Raw genomic sequence first — 16,775 nt, forward strand, 5'->3', positions numbered from 1 at the left:
GGTTAATGCTGATTGTCTCTGGACCCTTAGAAGCAAGTCTTTCTCATGTGTCCTTAATGTGGACAACGGTGTAACCCTGTCTGAGAGACAGCCATCCTGCAAAACTAGCAAATTTTAAAAATAGCCAGAAATTACAACCATTTTGGATAACTTTTTGACAATGGCGACTAAAAGATATGTTCCTATCCTATGACTCAGAAATTCCAACCTTAGTTATATACTCAAGATAATTGAATATATATGTCTACTAAAGGATATGTACTAGAAAGTTTATAACAGCTTTATTCCTCATTGTCCAGATTGAAAACAACCCAATTGCCTATCTACAGCAAAATGAATGCATAAATTGTGGTACATTCATGCAGTTGAACATTATGTGCCAGCAAAAAAGAGCAATTGCTGCTACATGCAAATCATGAATGAAACTCACAGTCATAATGATGAACAAAAGAAGTCACACAAAGATTGCATCTGTATGATTCCATTTATAAGAAATTAAAGAGACAAAACTAATCTATAAGGAAAGGAATCAGAAAGTTGTTTTCTCTGGGACCTATGAATGGGAACGGGCACAATGGATCCTTCTAGTATGTTGGGAAGTAATTATACATCACACTGAGTTATACACTTTGTGTCCTTTTTTTTTGTATACCTCAATTAAAAAAAATAGAAATAGCAGAATGGACTAAGATTTGGAACTGAGAATTCTTTGTTAACCAAGAATCATAAAAAATTCTCACATTAAAGAAAAATCAAGAAACCATTTATATATTTGGTTTAAATCTTTAAGAAAAACCCATATAAAAATATTTTAGAATTGATTATGTATGTTATTGTTTTATAAATGTATATAGAGGTTAGCTTTACTCTTTGGATAAAATCTGAGAAAATATGTTGTAAAAATGGATTTAAGTTCCACTTAGCTCAACAATACATAGAAAACATTGATTCCAGAGCAGAAGATAAAGAAAATTTAAGGAGCACCTGGGTAGCTCATTTAAGTGTCCACCTCTTGATTTTGGCTCAGGTCATGATCTCAAGGTTGTGGGATTTAGCCCCTTGTAAGTCTCCACGCTCAGCAGGGAACCAGCTTGAAATTCTTTCCCTCTGTCCCTCTCCCCCACCCCCGCTCTTGTGCTTGCTCCCTCTTTCTCTCAAATAAATAAATAAATCTTTTTTTAAAAAGAAAGAAAATTTTAGCCAGTCAGAATGGCTAAAATTAACAAGTCAGGAAACGACAGATGTTGGGGGGGATGTGGAGAAAGGGGAACCCTCCTACACTGTTGGTGGGAATGCAAGTTGGTGCAGCCACTCTGGAAAACAGTATGGAGGTTCCTCAAAAAGTTGAAAATAGAGCTACCATACGACCCAGCATTTGCACTACTGGGTATTTACCCCAAAGATACAAATGTAGGGATCTGAAGGACTACGTGCACCCCGATGTTTATAGCAGGAAATGTCCACAATAGCCAAACTGTGGAAAGAGCCAAGATGTCCATCGACAGATGAATGGATAAAGAAGATGTGGTATATATATGCAATGGAATATTATGCAGCCATCAGAAGGAATGGAATCTTGCCATTTGCAACGACGTGGATGGAACTGGAGGGTATTGTGCTGAGCAAAATAAGTCAATCAGAGAAGGAAATGTATCATATGACCTCACTGATATGAGGAATTCTTAATCACAGGAAACAAACTGAGGGTTGCTAGAGTGGTGGGGGGTGGGAGGGGTGGGGTGGCTAGGTGATAGCCATTGGGGAGGGTATGTGCTATGGTGAGCGCTGTGAATTGTGTAAGACTGATGAATCACAGACCTGTACCTCTGAAACAAATAATACATTATTAGTTAAAAAAAAAAAAAAGAAGAAGAAGAAGATAGCAGGAAGGGAAGAATGAAGAGGGGGAGATCAGAGGGGGAGATGAACCATGAGAGACTATGAACTCTAAGAAACAAACTGAGGGTTCTAGAGGGGAGAGGGGTGGGGGTTGGGTTAGCCTGGTGATGGGTATTAAGGAGGGCATGTACTGCATAGAGCACTGGGTATTATACACAAACAATGAATCATGGAACACTATATCAAAAACTAATGATATATGGTGATTAACATAACATAATAAAAAAATCAACAAAAAAAATAAAAAGAAAGAAAAAGAAAATTAAAACTTACAATTCATTGAATGAATAATCTTACTTTTCATATTCTGAAACTGTGTAATTTTGACAATGACAATAGGTTGTATTCAGGATATAAAAAAGAGTTTTGAATAATTAACTTACTGAGTAATGTTTTCTTCAATTTAGTGATGTTCTTAGTCTTAGGTGAAACTCATCATATCTATTAGGGAATACTTGCTGTTTGGGATGTCCTTTGGGAAGGACAAAGTCACCATTGTTAGAAAAACAACTTTCTGTTGCAAAGCTCTCCAGGTCCAAATGCTGTTCTTCTCAAGGGATCACTGGAGTAATACATGTTATTAGCTTATAGCATATTTTGATCTTTAATGTTTTCCCAGAGGGGATGGGAGGAGACTGCCTATGCTTAGTCTTCTGAAACCTCTTTAATTGTAACCTGCATTAATGGAAAGAGTCTTCTCAATGTTTATATCACCTATTTTTATAAGACTCATAAAAATCCAGTACCAATTCCTTATGTGAGCTTCTTTATTTTAAAGGCAAAGAGATCTGGGCGCCTGGGTGTCTCAGTTGGTTAAGCAACTGCCTTCGGCTCAGGTCATGATCCCGGAGTCCTGGGATTGAGTCCCACATCGGGCTCCTGGCTCAGCGGGGAGCCTGCTTCTCCCTCTGACCCTCTCCCTTCTCATGCTGTTTCTCTCTCCCTCCCTCTCTAATAAATAAATAAAATCTTAAAAAAAAATAAAGACAAAGAGATCAACTCAAAGTATTATTATCTACAACATAAAGTCTAAGAAACATGCACATCATCACTTGTGAATTTCTCCACAGATTCATGAATTAAGAATGAAATTATTTTGTTCCTGGTGCTGTACCAGTAACTCTTGCTCCCTTTGCCTCTATAATCTACTCTAAGGGCAAGACTAGGTCTTGTCAAAAAAATATTTTGCATAAAATATCATCAAGAAAATATCTGAGATATTATTTTATAATTATTTTGGCATTTTATTTACCTGAACTTTGTGTTATACAGTAAATCGGTCATTTTACTGGTAGAAGTTCACAGAGATGTATAATTTCCTTTTCTCTTTCCTATTCTTTTTTAATTTCTTTTTCCTGCTAGAAGCAGAGATGTTTCTGGAGGAAGGTACTAAATCAAGCTGTTAGCTCTGCTCCATTATTTTATACACTTCAGGTTGCAACTGAAAATACCTATATAGAAATTTATATGGTAGCATTAAATAACCAGACTCAATGTGTTTCTTGAAGGATGAACGAAGTATTCATACACAGTTTGTATTTAATAGTCACGCAGAAGGACATTAAAGGCTGAGAGGGCTGAGACCTCTAGTTTTTAGGACTTGTACTGAAAGTTTTAATGACACAAATATTCTACTAAACACATTGTTTTTTATGGCCTAATTTTTCTGGAAGTTGTATTGATCAAAAGTATTTTGTCAACTGAAACTGAACGACGGAATAATGTCCAAATTCTTACATGCAGCCAAATAATGTACTAGTGTAGTAAATGAAAAGCAAGACAAAGAATCCCTAGGATAGCACATAAAATACAGTATTAAAGAATATTAACTCCACTGTACATAGCCAGTAGCATATGAGCATTATTAAAACAGAGAGTTTGAAGCTACAAACTGCAAAACATTCATTCATTTCCTACAATGTTTACCCAAGGGACAGCTCCAAGGTCTGATAGAGATTTATTTTTAAATAATGTTATTTCCTCACTAACTGACCTTGCTTGGTCCAAATTGCATAAAGGAGGAAAAAGAATGCTTATAAAGAGTATTTTTGAGGAAATAGGCACTTTGCAGATTCTTTCCAAAGACAATCTCCCAAATTAGCTCCATGATTTTAAAATGGTCTATGAATTAACACAATTGCAAGATATGATCTGAATGCAACCAGTGAGTATATAAAAATGAATATTTTTGAAATACATAATTGAAAGTTTCTGAGTTTGTGCCGGCATTTGATTAATTCTGCAAATCCATTGTAAGTGTGGAAGTCGGTAGTATTGATAAAACCACTTCTACAGTGTACAAGAGCAATTTATGTCACCCAAACATTTTTTAAACATCATGGCATACTGAATTTATGAAGTCAATGTACTTATTCTGATAGGAAAGAGTATTCTCGTGGGGGCCTACAGGGAAGTATTTTATCTTTGTGTATAAACGGAAATAGATGATCTGTATTATGATTTACTGTACAGGCTGTTGCAAACGTTTTAAAAGTTTTAACTCAAATTCCAAGCCTATTTCCAATTGCAGCCTTACTTGTTGCCAAAATAAATATTATGCTCTCTGAAAATAGAGTAGAATGAGTTCTATTTGGAAAATTTATGTATTGGTAACGTGTATTTCACTATCCATGGTTCAGCTCCCACTCACAGTTCTAATTTCCATATGGCCTTTGTAAGGTCCAATAAGTCTGAATTTCACATGATAAATAACAGTTTTTAAAAAGCATCATCCTAAATATCAATATTTGTACATCTTTATTTAAAATTATTGACATCATATTAGTGAGAATTTAAGTTAGACTTATTGAAAGCAGGCTATCTAGTGACATGACATTTTTAATTGTGTTGCACATATATTTTTATAAATTTAATTAACATATCTATTATATGTGGAATGATACCTTTAGTTTCTAAGATATTAATGAAATCTTTAAAATGAGCCTTCTAGTACTTCTGTAGTGTTAAATTACCATTATTCAGAATTTATGATAACTTAATTCAGACTGCAAAAGTTTTCCTTTGAATTATTCATGTAGTGATAAAACTAAAAACGTAAAACACAGAAAATAGCATGACTGTTTAGTGAATGAGAATGAATGCACTATTGTGAGGATTTTAGCTTAGTTTTTTTAGTAGCATTCATTGTAAGTGATTATCTATTTTCTACATCGAATCAAATGAATTTCAGATGTGTAATATTTAGCATTTAGAACATTGTTTCCTATGTGCTACCTGTTCTTGAAAGAAATAAAGTACATTTTGACTATCTTAATTTGGATTATCCTTATAACCAGTGAGATTTTATTGCATATAAAGATCTAATATACTGGAATCAATATATATGTTTTCTTTAATTCAAATTTTATATTTAGCATAATTTAATATATATATACAGACATACATATATGTATATATATGAAAATAATAAAATGCCCATCTAAATCCTGAGATTAAAAAAAGACTTATTGTTAATTTTCAGAAGACAAAAGCACGGGGCACCCAGGTGGCTCAGTTGGTTAAGTGTCTGCCTTCAGCTCAGGTCATGATCCCAGAGTCCTGGGATCGAGTCCTGCATCAGGCTCCCTGCTCAGACGGGGAGCCTGCTTCTCCCTCTCCCTCTGTTGCTCCTCCTGCTTGTTCTCTCTCTCTCTCTCTGTCAAATAAATAAATAAAATCTTTTAAAAAAAAAGACAAAAGCAAAGTAGAACTTTTGATAATGAATATGATTAAATAATCCATTTTACTTTTATTACATACTACTTGTATATTACATATTCCACATCACAAGTGTGACTTAATAGAATATAGGTAGTATCTAGTGTATGTATTGACTATCCTGCTAGAATCTCATTCAGTACAGTACATTCACCAATTTTAATTATGTTTTCACATAGATTTTTTTTTTTTTTTGAGAGGGGTGGGGCAGAGGGAAAGGAAGAGAGAGAATCCCAAGCAGGCTCCATGCCCAGCACAGAGCCCAAGGCGGGGCTTAATCTCACAACCCTGAGATCATGACCTGAGCTGAAATCAAGAGTTGGACTTAACTGATTGAGCCACCCAGGTGCCCCTGCACATTGATTTTTAATAGAGACTTTTGAAAACTGCAAAAAATGGGCTAATATGGCTTGCTGCATGTTTTTCTATTCTGTACCATTTTTTTTTCCTTTTAGATTACTAGCTTGCCATGTTTATGTGATGAAGTATTTCAGTAGTTTCTTTCCCTGACCACCCATTAGAAATGCCTAGGGAACTTTTAAATATACCAGTGTCTCATCTCCCAAATTCTTCATTAAATTGATATGGGGCATGAGCCAGGCATGGTTATTTTAAAAATAATTCCTAGGGGTGCCTGAGTGGCTCATTCAATTAAATGTCTGATTCTTGGTCTCAGCTCAGGTCTTGATTTCAGGGTGGTAAGTTCATGCCCAGAATTGGGCTTTACACCGGGCAAGGAGCCTACTTTAAAATAATAGTAATAATAATAATAATAATAATTCCTAAATTGATGTTAATATGCAAGGCAGGATTGAAAACTTCTGGGATCTGGGATAAACTGAATGGCCCCTTCCTACAAAAAGAAAATATTCATTTTTCAAAATCTTTACCACAAAACAAACAAGTAAAAATGAAGAGAAGACATTATGGGTCCCATGCTTTAGTCCTTTACCTTTAAACATTCTGTTATCAACTGTTTTTTCCTTACTCCCACAGCTGCCACTTTCCTTAAATTCCATCTACGGCTGGCACTATTTCAATTAAACATATCTTGGCATTATATACAATACATCTAGGTAAGAATTAAGCCTAAAATTTTTAGGATGTAAAACATGAAAATTACCACTTTGGAGTTGCCCACATACTTCAACCTCTTCTTGGTTTGGTGGTGTCTCAAGATATGAATGAAGGAGAAGGAGCAAGGAACTTCCTTGGCATCTCAGGAGACATTGTCAGGAAAGATTTCAGAAATATTAGTGGTGACTCTGGTGTCTGTTACGGAGGTCACATTGAGCTGTGAGCTGCTTCAGGGATGTCTTTAGGAGTCAGCACCATGGCAGAAGAAATCAAGACCTACCAGAACTACCAGACTGTCCCTTTTGACAACTGCTTTCCCAACCAGAACCAGACTAGGAACTGCTGGCAGAACTAACTGGATTTCCACTGCTGTGAGAAGGCAATGACTGCTAAAGGGGCTGATGTCTTCAGGTGCAAATAGTACTGGTGTGTGTACAAGTCCCTCTGCCCCATATCCTGGGAGTCAGCCTGGGACAACTGCAGCACAAAAGGCATGTTTCCTGGGAAGGTCTGAACTGGCTCCACCCACCTCTCCTTTGTCATCCATTCTTCTCCCAGGGTGGTGAAGGGGGACCTGTGTACATGGTGATCCCCACCTTGGGATCCTGAATCGTGGTTTAACTAATAATAAATACTCATTGGAAACATGTAAAAGAAAAAAGAAATATTGGTGGAGATGAGAGAGGAAATAGAAACAGGAAATAAACACAAATGTGAATGTGGAAGGCACATATTAAGGATGATTTCATTGTATATAAAAGAAAATTCAGTTAATAATGCTTATACTTGGAATGTAGTTTGATCATGTAATAAGTCTGCAGGAAAGACTTTGCTAGTTTAATAGCTTAGTGATATCCAAGACCTGGGCCAACATCTAAACGCACAGTAACTTATATTGTTTTTGCCTTTATAATTAACACTTATATTGTGCTTACTATGTGCCACATACTGTTCTACTATATGTATATACATATATTGCATATGTATATAGTATACATATTTATACTGTATATTTAGTATATAGAGAGATATATACATACATATTTATATATTTTTACCAGAAAATGGATTTTTTAAAATATTCAAAGTTGTTACTGATTAGTGATGTGAGTTGATGTGCTTAAGAATCAAATGGAATTCTCGATTAAAAATACAAATATCCAGCTTTGAATGACCCATTGGACCAGATAGATGGATTTAACAGATATATTCAGAACATTCCATCCTAAAACAGCAGAATGCACATTCTTTTCAAATGCACATAAGAACATACTCCAGAATATGTCACATTTTAGGCCACAAAACAAGCCTAAACAAATTTTGAAAGATCGAAGTCATATCCTGCATCTTTTCTGACCACAACGCTATGAAAATAGATGTCAACCACAAGAAAAAATCTGGAAAGAACACAAATACATGGAGGTTAAATAACATGCTACTAAACAATAAATGGGTCAACCAGGAAGTAAAAGAAGAAATAAAAAACTACATGGAAACAAATGAAAATGAAAACACAATGGTTCAAAACTTTTGGGACACAGCAAAAGCTGTTCTAATAGGGAAATTTATAACAATAAAGACCTACCTCAAGAAGCAAGAAAAATCTCAAATAAACAACCTAACCTTATGCCTAAAGGAGCTAGAAAAAGAACAACAAACAAAACCCAAAACCAGCAGAACAAAAGAAATAATAAAAATTAGAGCATAAATAAATGATATAGAAACTAAAAAAAAAAAAAAAACAATAAAACAAATCAATGAAACCAGGAGCTAATTCTTTGAAAAAATCAATAAACTTGATAAACCTCTAGCCAGATTTATCAAGAGGAACCAAATAAATAAAATCACAAATGAGAGAGGGGAAATAACAACCAACACCAAAGAAATACAAACAATCATAAGAGAGCATTTTGAAAAACTATATGCCAACAAGTTGGCAACCTAAAAGAAATTGATACGTTCCTAGAAACATATAACCTACCAAAACTGAAACAGGAAGAAATAGAAACTTGAACAGACTGATTACCTGCCACGAAATTGAATCAGTAATCAAAAAACTCCCAAAAAACAAATGTCTAGGGCCAGATGGCTTCACAGGTGAATTCTACCAAACATATAAAGAACAGTTAATACCTATTCTCCTCAAACTATTCCAAAAAATAGAAAAGAAGGAAAACTTCCAAATTCATTCTTTGAGGCCAGGATTACTCTGATACTAGATAGATGCCACAAAAAAAAAAAAAAAAAAACTACAGGCCAATATCTCTCATGAACATAGATGCAAAATCTCAACAAATATTAGCAAACTCATACAATAATACATTAAAAAGATGATTCACAATCAGGTGGGGTTTATTCCTGGGTTGCAAGGGTGACTCAATATTTACAAGTCAATCAACATGATACATCACATCAATAAGAGAAAGAATAAGAACCATAAGATCATTTCAATAGATGTAGAAAAAGCATTTGACAAAGTACAACATCCATTCATGCTCAAAACCCTCAACAAAGTAGGAATAGAGGGAATATATCCCAACATAATAAAAGCCATAAATAAAAAACCCACAGCTAACATCATCCTCAATGAGGAAAATCTGAGAGCCTTTCCCCTAAGGTCAAGAACAGGACAGGGATGTCCACTCTCACCATTTTTATTCAACATGGTACTGGAAATCCTAGTCACAACAATCAGACAACAAAAAGGAATAAAAGCATCCAAATCAGTACGGAAGAAGTAAAACTTTCACTATTTGCAGATGACATGATACTCTATACAGAAAACCTGAAAGACTCCACCAAAAAACTGGTAGAACTGATAAATAAATTTAGTAACATTGCTGATAAAAAAATCAATGTATAGAAATCTGTTGTGTTTCTATACACCAATAATGAAGCAGCAGAAAGAGAAATTAAGAAAACAATCCCACTTATAATTTCACCAAAAATAATAAGAAACCTAGGAATAAAACTAAGCAAAGAGATGAAAGACCTATACTCTGAAGCTATAAAACACTGATGAAAGAAATTGTAGATAACACAAAGAAATGGAATGACATTCCCTGCTTGTGGATTGGAAAAAAAAATATTGTTAAAATGCCTATACTACCCAAAGCAATATACACATTAAAGCAATCCCTATAAAAATACCAGCAGCAGTATTCACAGAACTAGAATAAATAATCCTAAAATTTGTATGGAACCAAAGAAGACCCCAAATAGCCAAAGCAATCTTAAAAAAAAGAAAAGCAAAGCTGGAGGCATCACTATTCTGGATTTCAAGTTAGATTAGAAAGCTGTAGTACTCAAAACAGTACGGTCCTGGCACAAAAATAGACACATACATCAGTAAAACAGAATAGAAAATAGCCAAGATAGGGAAGCAGTCCAAGGGACCATCGACTGATGAATGGATAAAGAAGATGTGATATATATATATGTAAAATTCAGCCATGAAAAAGAATGAAATCTTGCCATTTGCAACAACATGGATGGAACTAGAGAGTATAATGCTAAGTGAAATAAGTCAGAGAAAGACAAATACCATATAATTTCATTCATATGTGGAACTTAAGAAACAAAACAAATAAGCAAAGGGGAAAAAAAGAGATAAGCCAAGAAAAAGACTCAACTATAGAGAACAAACTGATGGTTACCAGAGGGGAGATAGGTAAGGGGATGAATGAAATAGGTGATGGGGATTAAGGAGTACACTTTGTCGTGATGAGCACCCATGCGATTCAAATAAAAACTTAATTTTTTTTAATTTAAAAAATTTAAAAATACAAATACCCAGAAAGTATGATTTAATTCCAAATCAATAGAGGGTAAAGTGAGGGAACACCTATATTTTTTAAAAGAAGCTGATTTTGATACAAAATAACATTTAATAACCACTGTGTGAACTATTTACTAGGTCATATTTCCATAGGATAATTGAGGAAATGTAAGAGCTGAAAATAAGAATTTGGTTGTTCTTTAAAGGCCTCTGGTCAGTGAGGCAAGATTGTTTAGGTACTTTATTATCTTAATAGTAGTCTTGCAGTTTTAAAGATGATGAAAAACTGCAACAGATGAAAAAAGTTAATATATATGGAACACTATAGCTTTTCAATCAAAGTGAGAAAAACACAATAATTACATACCTTTCATGAAAGGAGGGATAGTTGAAATTTTTCTTACAATCTTTAAAAATTCAAATTAACCATAATAATAAGATGTTTATCTTCTTTTATTCACCACCATCAAAGTTATCAAACTATATATTTGAATTCTAAATGAGGTTGATTAATAATGAATAAGATGTACTAGTGAGTACTGAGATTGCTAGTAAAGGTTACAGAGGTACACTATACTTAATATGTATTTAGTAGAAAGCTCCAAAGTTAAAAAAATTAGAATGTCCTAAGACTGGTGTCTAAGTGTATAATTATTGTACTTCAGTACTTCAAATTATTCCTTGTTACTTCTGGGAAGTGGGCAAGACTATTCAAATGGTATCTTATTTTTGATGGAATAGGTTGATGAAGATGTTCTTATACAACACTCCATTTTAACTCCTCTTTCTATCACACTGCTTTAAACTGCTCTCACCACAGTCAACAGTAACTTCCATGAAGTTTATTCCAAAGTTATTTTTTGTGTCATCACTCTTGACCTATCAATAGCATTGGCCATGCTTGTTCACTTCTCATCTTTAAAAGATGTTCTTCACTTGATTTCCAGGACACCTTCTCTTGGTTTTTCCTCCTAGTCACTGCAGATTCTTTTTCATTTGTCTATATTGATTACTCTTCTTCTCTCAGTTTTTTAAATGCAAAATTTTCACGTTGTAGTTCTTAAATCTTTTCTCTTTCCTGTCTATTTTCATTCTCTAGAAACCTTATCTAGTCCTTGGGCTTAACTAATATCTCTATGTTCAAAACATCTAAATTTACATCTCCATTCTACATTTATTTCCTAAATCCTAACTCATATTGAATTGTTTACTCAACGTCTCAATTTGGATATCAAATAAATGAACCAAAACTGAAGTCTTGATCTTGCCTCCCAAAGCTTACCTTTTAGTCTTTTCTCATCTCAAGATGGCAACTCTTGTCTTTTCAGTTGCTCAAGCCTTATATATTCATGTCATTATTGACTCTGTCTTTTTTAAGCCAACCATGCCACATTCCATTTACATGCCACATTCAATTCAGCCAATATTGGTCTAGCTTAAAAATGTAAAGAGAATTCTATTCATTTTCATCACTGCTAACACTCTAATCTGAACTACCACCATATATCACTCTATTACTCCTAACAGGTCTCATTGTTTCTGCTCTTGTCCATCTATCAGCTTTTTTAAAACAGCACAGAGAAGGTTTATTTTGAAAGTAAGTCCAATAATTTTGTTATTTAGAACTCTTCAGTGGTTCACATTTCTCTTCCTCCTAATCCTATATGATCTTCTTGTCTCCCCATCAGTCATCCCACCTTAGCCATGCCAGCTATATGTTGAGTACTTGCATACCCCAGACAGTCCCCACCCCACCAAAGTAGCACCTTTGGGGTTTATCAGTTCTAACTAGAGCACTTTTCTCCCAGATGTCTGCATTGCCAACTCACATCTTTCTCAAGTCTTTGCTCAAATCTCACCTTCTTAATGATGAAAATGATGACTATTCTACCTGGAAGTATACCCTTACCTCACTTTTCCTCAACTTTGACAATCCCAATATTTTTTTTCTGTTTACTTTTGTCTCTTTTTGCATAACTTTTATCACCTTCCTACATAGTGCATAAATTTACTTGTATATGATGCTATTTCTGCTAAAACAAAAACTTTGAGAGTCAGTAGCTTGGGGTTTATCCTTTATTTTGTAAATAATTAATTGTATGAACTTGGAAAACTCCTTTGACCTTTGTGGAAACTGATTTTCTCATTGGTTAAAACTGGAGATTCCGCTGGTGCTAAGTCCCTTCCAACTGTGTCCAACTTTAAGGTTTTTTTCTTTTGGCAAAACTCAACTGCACTATAAATTTTAAAATTGGATTTTACTCAACAGAAAGTCTATGAAATTGGCTGTTGGAAACACAAGTGTCCAGCTGTAGTGTTAATAATTAGTTGCTTCACTGAAACTGGATTACTTTTTATAAAAACTTCCCCCTATCCCCAGAGATGACTGCATTTTCCAGTGTCAGCTGTCTTTTCAATTTAATGCATTCTTAAAACCCAAGCAATTATAAAGGTTTTTTTAATTGTAATTACATGCTTTATTTGGATTTAGAGTACAGCTACAGAACTGCTGTAAAGACTTACTCTGCGTTGAATGCAGGTGGGCTGCAGGATGAAAAACATTTAGTGTACAAGTAACATTGTACAATACATGGATATAATTGTGAGATGTAATTAAAAGACAAATTGAATTTCTAGTCATTGAATTCATTTATCTCATTTTGAGTGGAGAATAATAGTTTACTTAAAGATGTTATTTTAATTATCTAAGCAAGAGATTGGTTGAATAATATTCACACTTCTAATTTTGTGTGCAGAGTCCTGTTTTTAGGTTACTTTCAGGGAAATAATGAACATTTCTTCTTAACCCTTAGGATATTATTCCTTTAAAGTTGTCAGCTCAAGGCTGAAATCTCGTTCGGAACATGAGAAATGGGTGGCCATTTCTGCAGGTCTAGTGATCACTTCAGCAGCCTTCTCAAGAACCAGTGGCAGAATCAAATTATCAGAGGTCATGAGAAGCCTGCTTTGGGCAATGTGTATTACACTGGAAGCCCATCACTGATGCAGTCATAATTTTTATCAACATTACACATTCAGACAATAGCTCCAAGAGAATTTAAGATTGAACAGTCCACCCACACCCCAACCCATAGATTGTTGCCAATTCACAAAACTCTGAGGTCTCACTAAAAACTGACTTGTTAAAAAACATTCAATTCTAGTAATTTATTTAACTTTGAAAGCATTGTTGGCAGACCTGTTCCACTTTAAGTATATATTGTATTTGTAAATTATTTTCTTCTGATGAAATAAGATACCTGTGTACACACACAGGTATATTTACTTTGTATAGAGTGCTCTTCATTGTAATTCAAAAGATTTATTTCTTGAATGGCATAATTTGTGTATTTAGTAATTCAAATACTATTTTCATTGAATTCTTCATCAATGTTTTATGACAACTAGATTTTTACTTGAAAAATCCCTATAGGTTTGAATTATATTCTCATTCATTGCCCTTTGTAAGCTCATCCCTGAACATATTTGTATATATGAAGCAATTGGAACATAGACAATTTTTGCTTTTGAAAAAAATGCAGCAGATTTGGATTGATTAATATATATGAATCCTAAATATAAAGATGGAATACATTTAAATACATTTAATGTATAAGTGATGAATCACTAAATTCTACTCCTGAAACCAATATTATACTATATGTTAACTAACTAGAATTTAAATAAAAATTTGAAAAAAGATACATTTAAAAATGTACAAGTACAAAAAAATTAAAGAATACATTTGAACATTTTCCTTATCATTCAATGCATAGAAACAAATTCATTTTTTTACTAAATTCATGGGTTCTTTTAAACAATGAAATAGTTACTCCTTTTCATGACAAAACTGACTATAGGCAATATTTATTATGATTCACCAGAAGAAAGAGTAAAGAGGCATAAAATAAAAATCTCTTTTCATAATATATGTAAGATCATATATATGACTAGAGCCAAGAGACGTTGTCATTTTTACTTAAGTATTACATAAATATTTGACTAAAGATATGTATCTTTTCATTCTTTTTGTAACTTCTCTAGAAGTCCTACTATGACCAGTGTATTTCACAAGCCACTGCCATCTATTAAAATTTGAAATGACTTTACCAATGCAGCTTATACAAAAAGCTAATAGATTTTTAACATGTCTCTTATATGGGACTATCTTGACATTTTTTTGCTTAATGTTAATAACAGCAATTGCCTATGTTTGAATCCTATGGAACATAGACCTACTGAGACAGGAAATCTGGGACTAATTAAATACAAAGAGTTCAGCAACTCTTATAACACAGCGTATAGCACTGTTTGAAGTATCTGCAAAATATGTTTAATATTATGTTGGAAGGCATCAGAATGAGTAAAACAAATATTAATGTAAAATACTAAAATTTAGGATGCATAAAGGGAATCAGACAATTCTTAATGTGCTGGTTATGCATCTTCATTAATAATATAATTAATAATTGTCCCTTAATGTAATGTTTAGTTACACTGTCTGTAAAGAAGTATATTAGATAAAAAAATTCACCAAATATTAGCAGAATCAGTTTCGTCATGATCACTAATTATCTATAATAGAACTCTATGAACTCAATTTAGGTTCAGAAATAGATCTGTAAATAGTGGAATCATGCAAATTAGTGTTCATATGGTCTGTAACCTCTTATCAATTCATAATTTTGAGAGATATTTTGTAAAGACAATTTTAAGGCTTCTTAAAATATAAATATCATCAATATTTAGTAATTATATAGTTAAAAGATCCAAATGTCCTGCATTAAGATTAATTTGACAAGATTATTATAGAGATAATCATTTAATTGAGATACATGGATAAGGGGAAGTGTTGGCTAATTATAGCAATCTCAACTTGAAAATTATATTTATTTGTTGAAAACATGGTATTAAAACAAAATATTCTGTCACTCTAATCTAGATTTTATTTGTACTCTCCTTCCATTAACTTTAATTATCTGTGCTTCCTTTTATGTGTAATTATTACTGATGAGTACTGGTGTTCACCATATTTTAACGTAGTTATTAATAGCAACATAATACTGGCTCATAAAGTGAGTTTGGAAGTATATTTCCTCTTTTTCTGAGAGGATTTATAAAAAAAACTAGTATTTCTTCTTTATGTGTTGGGTTGGATTTAACTTTTCTTTGTGAAATGAATTTTAGTTACTAATTCAATTACTTGTTGGAGATCCATTCAGATTTCCTATTTTCAGATTCTTTGGGGAAAAAAACAGTATGAAGTAAAAGTAATGAGTGGATAAATGTAGATTTTTATGATTTGTCCAAATTTATAAAGTTGTATTAATATCAATTTAATAGCAAGTTTTAGATATTCACTTTTTTGGCGTATTTGCAAAATATTCAGGTCAGTATTCCTCGAAATAACTGTTTCAAATTGAGAATTTACTGCTCTGTAATATTTAATTAAATGATATAATTACAACAAGAGGTACGACTAGAATGAAAGGTTTTAGTGACAAGCACAAATGAATTTTAGAGACTCACTGTTGGGAGCATATAGACAACATTTCCCAGAAGTTCTCTGCATTCTGAATATCAATGAGTGTATTTTCAGAGGGAATGAAGATCATGGTTTAATCTAGTTAGGTATTTAAGCAGTGACTAATTAAGAGAACTTCTATCATATTTATTTATTACATCCCTAAAGTTAATCTTTTAAAAACAGAAATGAGTTCACTTTCACCTACTACACTAGAAATTATTTCGATCATCTGGAAGCATTGGCTCCTCAACTTAAGAATCTAAAAGAAAAAAAAATACCATGTGCTTTATGGCTGTTTATAAATATTATAAAAGATGTCCATAATCATGGCACAATTGCCATTTAACACTTAACCATTTATTCAAGAGTGGTAAGAAAATATCAGTGAAATGGTAATTATAAATCTCTTAAAAGATGTTTTATCTAAAATATGCATTACCTGACATACATTTATGCATAAAATGCACTATAGTGAAATATGCATGACAAGTAAGTTCCGCAGTGACCATGCACAGGGACTCCTTAACCTCTTCACAGCAGGGCATGTCTGTGCTGTATTACTTCTGAGATTAATAAAATACCATGAAGTTAAAAGAAAGCCTGATCGAAATTTCAGGGCTATAAAATTGACTGTGATCTTTTCCTCCCCACAAAGCATAACAAAACAAAAATAATCATCTGGAGTTGCTCTGTATGACAATATTTGCATTTCAGCACATCATATAGGACCCTCCTATAAAAGTTTTTGAAATCCATGATATTTTAAAGAAGCATTTA

General features: G+C 33.3%; 1 pseudogene; it reads left to right on the forward strand.

The window, feature by feature from the left end:
- Positions 1–6,949: 6,949 nt before the first annotated feature.
- Positions 6,950–7,207, forward strand: LOC123835932 (cytochrome c oxidase subunit 6B1-like; annotated as a pseudogene).
- Positions 7,208–16,775: the final 9,568 nt, after the last annotated feature.

This window comes from Mirounga angustirostris, unplaced genomic scaffold (assembly GCF_029215605.1).
Source record: "Mirounga angustirostris isolate CCGP_5_RB_7025 unplaced genomic scaffold, mMirAng1.0.hap1 SCAF_12, whole genome shotgun sequence".
NCBI classification, from domain to species: Eukaryota; Metazoa; Chordata; class Mammalia; order Carnivora; family Phocidae; genus Mirounga; species Mirounga angustirostris.